The 5830-nt window shown below is 41.5% G+C and overlaps 1 protein-coding gene across 7 annotated transcripts in view; it reads left to right on the top strand.

Annotated features, from left to right (window-relative positions):
• Positions 1-5830, top strand: part of ZNF536 (zinc finger protein 536) — a 605226-nt gene that overhangs the window by 151968 nt on the left and 447428 nt on the right. For all 7 annotated transcript variants that reach the window (XM_019505631.1, XM_019505629.1, XM_019505627.1 and 4 more), the window contains one exon: positions 4115-4258. The gene's annotated coding sequence lies outside the window, so the exon portion shown is untranslated. The remainder of the gene's footprint in view (positions 1-4114; positions 4259-5830) is intronic.

Genomic DNA, 5830 nt, shown 5'->3' with positions numbered 1-5830 from the left:
GACACTCTTAAGATGTAAATTTCACAGCTGTAAGAAATTCAGTTTGTTTAAAAATAACAGAAGGCTCAAGTACAAATTATGGAGTAAGAGCCTATAAAATTTCAAATTTGGTTGTAAGGCACAGCCTTTTTTTAACTAGATCATTTGTTTTAGCACCAGTGTTTAGAGATAGAACTCCCTTTTTTTTGCTTTTGGGTGTGTGTGTGTGTGTATACACACACACACACACACATATTCCTTTTTTTGTGCCAATTTGCCTCCCAACTTGTGGTGGAGCACTGGAGTGGAGTCAATTAGTTAATGGAGTTTTCTCAACAGATGATTGCACTGGAGCTACTGTTATGTTACAGGTGAGCTTCAATCCCACTTAAATTGAATCCGGTATTCAAGATTTGAGGGGTTTGCAAACTACAGCATGGGATAGCAGAGTTCAGTGAACAGTGGTTTGCACATATGGCAAGAGGGGTAGCTTTCTGCCTCATAACAGATGACAGTTGTATGTTAACAATACTGGGGACCTCTGCCTACTTTATTCTTAGATTTGGGTTTTCCTGCAGTGGATTGATGGACACTTGGTCAAATTAATGTCCATGCAAATTGTCAGGGATTTGCTTTCTTCTAAGCTTGGCAAACCAATCAGTGCTATCTAGTACATATATTTTTGGAAATTTCTGCATGGCTACAGCAGATTCTTGAACCTGCCCCCTCAATGCCTGCTGGTGAACTAAAATGGCACCCATCTTCCATCTAAGTCAATAAAAGCTGTGCTAGACCTGTTCCTCCTGCAATCTGTGTGAACTATGTGATGGATCCAGTAAAGACCCCCAAACCTTCCCTTTGTATTCTAGAGGAGAGGTTGAAGCCACAAACCTGGGCATCATTTCCCATAATGGACCAAACGAGAGCTCAGGGAGCTTACTTTCTAGAACCTCACCCCTACCTCACTCCTTATACTTAGGCATGTGCCTAATTTGGCCTGTAGGAGTGGTTCCAATTGACTAATATTAAAGTAGCATTTGCTACAGTGGTTAAGAAATATTGAAGTTACTCTAGAGGACCTGAGTGATGGAGTCAATCCAGAATATGCTCTAAGCAACTCAAGGCCCCATTTTCAAGTGTAGGTACTTAAACCTAAGCTCCTAGGTACATGTCCACCTAAATCATCATTTAGAAATATATAATGCAAACATAGATTTGCACTGTGACTAACAAAGGGATCAAAGTGTATTTCCATACGTTTCTATTTGGAGTCAGTGTTTAAATATATGAGAAGCTCAGGTTGTAGTGGATTATTTGAATGAGGATAGAAAGAATGTCAAGATGAGTCTGACCCCGAGGAGCTATGCTGAAGATCCATTGCAAATCTTACACTATATGCACAAGTATTAAAAGTTCAGATTATGACCTCCCTAATGTTATTTTAATGCTATTTTAAAATGTAATTATAAAAGAAATTACATTTAAGATCTGAAGCTGACAATACTGAGCTGAAACACTGCATGGACCGCTTCAAAAATAGCTCCTTTCAAACTTTATTAGTAATTAGAGGGGGAAAAGGTGCAGATTGACTAGTCAGATTTATCTGTACAGTCTGTATTTGAGACCGGAAACGTGGTTCATCTGGTCTCTGGTGATATAGCTATGGGTCTTTCTTTTCTACTTTTAGCTTCTTTTCCAAAGTTTTTTTTGGTTCATTTCTTTGGCCTTTAGCATAAGGCATATGAATTTTTGACATTGTTTCATTTGGACTGACTGATACTTTCATTTTTTCTTTTCCCATTCCCATCCATCTTGTCTAAACATGAAGACTTGACTCCATAAACACCATAAAAAGAATACAGCCAGATTAGTAAAAGTGGGAATGTTGTTTTTTGGATGCCTTGAGACACCCTAGGCTAACGAAATGTGTTGAGCATAAGAGGCTCCTATCTCAGCCAGTGAGCTAATCACCTGGGCAAACTGATGCATGTGCACAAGTGTTAAAGGATGGGGGCCAAGAATGATACAGCTAAAACTGTGAGGAGTTTAAATAATCCATTAAGATAATCAAAGTAACCTTTCATACCTTTTCATACATTCTCTCTCTCAAAAAAAAACTGGATATAAAAGTGAATGATTAAAATAAAATCATTCTTGCCCTGTAGATTTTGTGAGAATCACTCATAAAATTACTTGGAAACTAAAGTTTCCTTCTGCTCCCTGATTTGATGAATTAAGTAATGATAATCCATTGAAAGGAAGCTGGCTGAATTTGCAAACCCAAATTTCTACGGTATTGCTCAGTTACACAAATTAGCTGATTGGGGGACACAGTTCATACCACATGGCCTGTATAACCAACCAATACAGCACAACTTTGAGACTGTATATTCAATAGGATGCATTTTGTGTCTCGATGAGATTGTAGGATCATAGGAAAATAGGGGTGTAATGGACCTCACAAGGCCATTTGGTCTAGTCTCCAGCTCAAAGCAGCATCATCCCTAACTAAACCATCCCACCCAAGTGTCTGTCTAACCTGCTCTTGAAAATTTCTAGGGATGGAGATTCCACAACTTCTCTAGGTAGTTTGTTTCAATGGTTGATCACCCTCAAAGGCGGAAGGTTTTTTCTAATCTCCAACCAAAATTTCCTCTGCTGCAGTTTGAGTCCACTGCTCCTAGTCCTGTCCCCTCTCTATAATCACCCACCAAGTATGTAAATATTGATGTTAAATCCTGCCTCAGTCTTCTCTTCTCTAGACAAAATAACCATAGTTATTTCAACCTGTTCTCATAAGACATGCTTCCCAGGCTTCTAGTCATATTTGTCAATCTCTGCTGGACTTCTTCCAATCTGTCCACATCCTTCTTGAAGTGTGGGGCCCAAAACTAGACATAGGACTCCAGGTGAGGCCTCAGCCAAGCTGAACAGAGTGGAAAAATCATTTAATTTGCAAATGACACTCCTGTTAATACAACACAGTATGGTCTTGGCTTTTTTGCAACATGAGTACACTGTTGACTCATATTCAGTTTCTGGTCCATTGTAGCCCCCAAGTCCTTCTCTGTACTACTGCAGCGTTGCTAGTTGTTCTAGTCCAGGGGTCAGCAACCCCCGGCACGTGAGCATGGCACACAAGGCTATTTTGCTTGGCACACCACCACCAGCACGAGCTCTAAGCAGCTGCTGCAAGCCACGGAGCCCAGGCTGCTCCCAGCAGGCAGCTGGGAGGCTGCAATTCCTGCTGCAAGCAGACCAAGCTCCGTGGGTCGGCTGCAGCCTGGAGGCTGCAAACAGCTGCTCCAGGCTCTGGCATGTCAGCACTCCGGCACCTTCTAAGGTAGACATTGTGGTTTTTTCAGCACTCCAGCCAAAAAACATTGCCTACTCCTGGCCTAGTCTGTATTTGTCTATGCAATTATTCTGTCCCCAGTGCTGGACTTCATTTGTCCTTGGTGAATTTCATCTGGTTGACTGAGGACCATTTTTCCAGTCTATCCAAATCATTCTGGATTTTAGCCTTACCTTGCAATTGCACCCAATTTGGTGTCATCTGCAAATTGGCTAAGCATGCCCTCAATCCCATAGTCTAAATCATTAAGGAATATGTTAAACAATAGCAGAACTAGGATAGACCTCCGGGGAATGCTACTTGATACCTCACAGAGGACAAGGCATTGAGGAAGACAGAGGGAAGGACCTGTTCCATGATCTTTCCAAGTATCAAAATCAGACTGATGTCCATGTGATTATATTCTTTACTCTTCCTTAGTCATATGATCAAGTTTCATATGCATTCAGATATGGTTCTAACTGATTTCTCATTGGATGGCTCATGCAATTAAGCAGCACAAGAAGATTTTCAAATACTGTTTGAAATTTGAAGTTAGCAAATACTTAAGGACTAAATATGAATTGTTAGAAAATAATACTCTTAATAATGCTCATGTCCTGAGTTTAGCAGGGAGGGAAAAAAAGGCAAAAGTGACCAGTCAAGAGTGGGCAACACACATCAATTTTTTGTGTGGAATTTGAATGAACGAAATAATAAATTAATATTTGTTATTCCCATGTGAATGAATAATTGTTCTCCCCAGGTTTGCTAAGCTCTTATTATTATTCCATTTTACAGATGGGGAAACTGAGGCAAAGAAGGTAAGGGATCTGTCCAAGGCCAGAGAGGGTGTCAAGATCAGATCCAGGAGTAGAATTCAGAAGCTCCTGCTCCCTAGTTATGTGCACAAGCTACTAGACTCCACTGTGCTATCTGCTTCAGGTAAGAAAATATATTGCATTTATCAATTAATTTAATTAATTGATAAATGGACACAAAATCCCCTTGAAATGGACAGAGAACCCCTTCCCACTTGGCTTTCTGAATTAGCAGGAAAATGTGTAAAATTATACAAGGAGCTGTCTTTTGATTACAAAATGATCATCTACATAACGGGGCATTTTAATTAATGCTGATGTTGCAGTATGGGGCACTTTTTTGTCCTCACAGGAATATGCAACTACCTCACAGGTTAGAACAATATATTTGTTTTCTCAAGGAATACTGTTTGGTGATGCTATTTGAAGAAGTGAGTATGCCTTTCTGGCCTAAAATGCCTTTCTGTGCACAAGAGTGTGATTGCAAAGGAGAAGGGGAGTGTGAAAGTTGTTATGAATATGACCCAAAAGAGAATGTTTGACTCCGGACAGATTATTTACTCAGTCTTTTGAGATTTTGCTGTCCGTTCTTAGTTCTGTGCTACCACCGAAACATTGCAAGCATGGGGTTGCCTGCATGAGCTTCAGTCGCAGCAGTGACACACCAGAAGATGCCACTTGATGTGACCAAAACCCTGCAGTCCTTTCTCAGACTTCACCTCCACTGATTTTAGTTGAAGTTTGCCTAAGACATGCCTCAGGATTTTATCTAATATGAGAGGAGGATATGGGAATGCAGCTTCTCCAGCCTAAGGATATCGGGACAACCTTGTAACTTAACCCAGAGAGATTACTGATGCTCAGTGGCTTAGGACCAGATCCTGTCACACTTTCTCATGAGGGGTGCTTTTTCTTTAAGAGATAAGAGTGGCTTCACCTATGCCTTGCTTGCCCTACATTCATAGCCTAAAACTGGCCCCAAAACTTCACACTAGATGTCCTCCATGTGTGGGACTCATGTACAGAGTTCAAAAAATGCAGCTGTAATTGCAGCTGCTGACAGACTGGACCCCCACGGCAGAAGGAAAAAGGACTGTAGCCCATCAAGGGTTTTCCCTTTACTGTCCCTCTTCCACACCCTCTCCTCTTTCCTCATGGATTTAGAGGGGCTTGCCTGGAGTTAGAGGGGAGGAATTAGCTGAGGAGACTAGGTGACTGTAGGATCTTGGCACACATCCATTTGCTTAGGAGAGTGGCATATAAACCCCTTCCTGCAGTGAGGCATCATTTCTTGCCCAGATCAAGAACTTCCATTGTGGGATAAGAGGTTTTTGGTCTAGTGCAGGCATGATGCTGGCCACCTTTGTCTGAACTAGAAAGGAATTTTCTTTCACTGATGGATCAGCTAAAAGGGGCTGGTTTGTTGAGCTTCTCAAAAGGCCTGAGTCCAGTAGACAGGATGTAAGGTTCAAGTTGTCTCAAATTGGCAGGTGTCCAATGTAGGTACTTGTTCCTTATAGTCCCTATGGCAGTGGAAGTAGACTGAGGGGAAGGCATCACCTAAAGAGGCTGGAGAAAGGGGTTGAGGATCCTAATACCTTGTATAACAAGGACCAAGGCGTTGTTCTTCCATCACATAACCTTGTGAGGGGGAAGTTGCTTGGGCCACATGGTGGGCTGGGACCAACTATGCGGT

The sequence above is a fragment of the Gavialis gangeticus genome, unplaced genomic scaffold (assembly GCF_001723915.1).
Source record: "Gavialis gangeticus isolate Ggan-Ray unplaced genomic scaffold, GavGan_comp1, whole genome shotgun sequence".
NCBI classification, from domain to species: Eukaryota; Metazoa; Chordata; order Crocodylia; family Gavialidae; genus Gavialis; species Gavialis gangeticus.
This window is presented reverse-complemented; position numbering and strand designations above follow the sequence as displayed.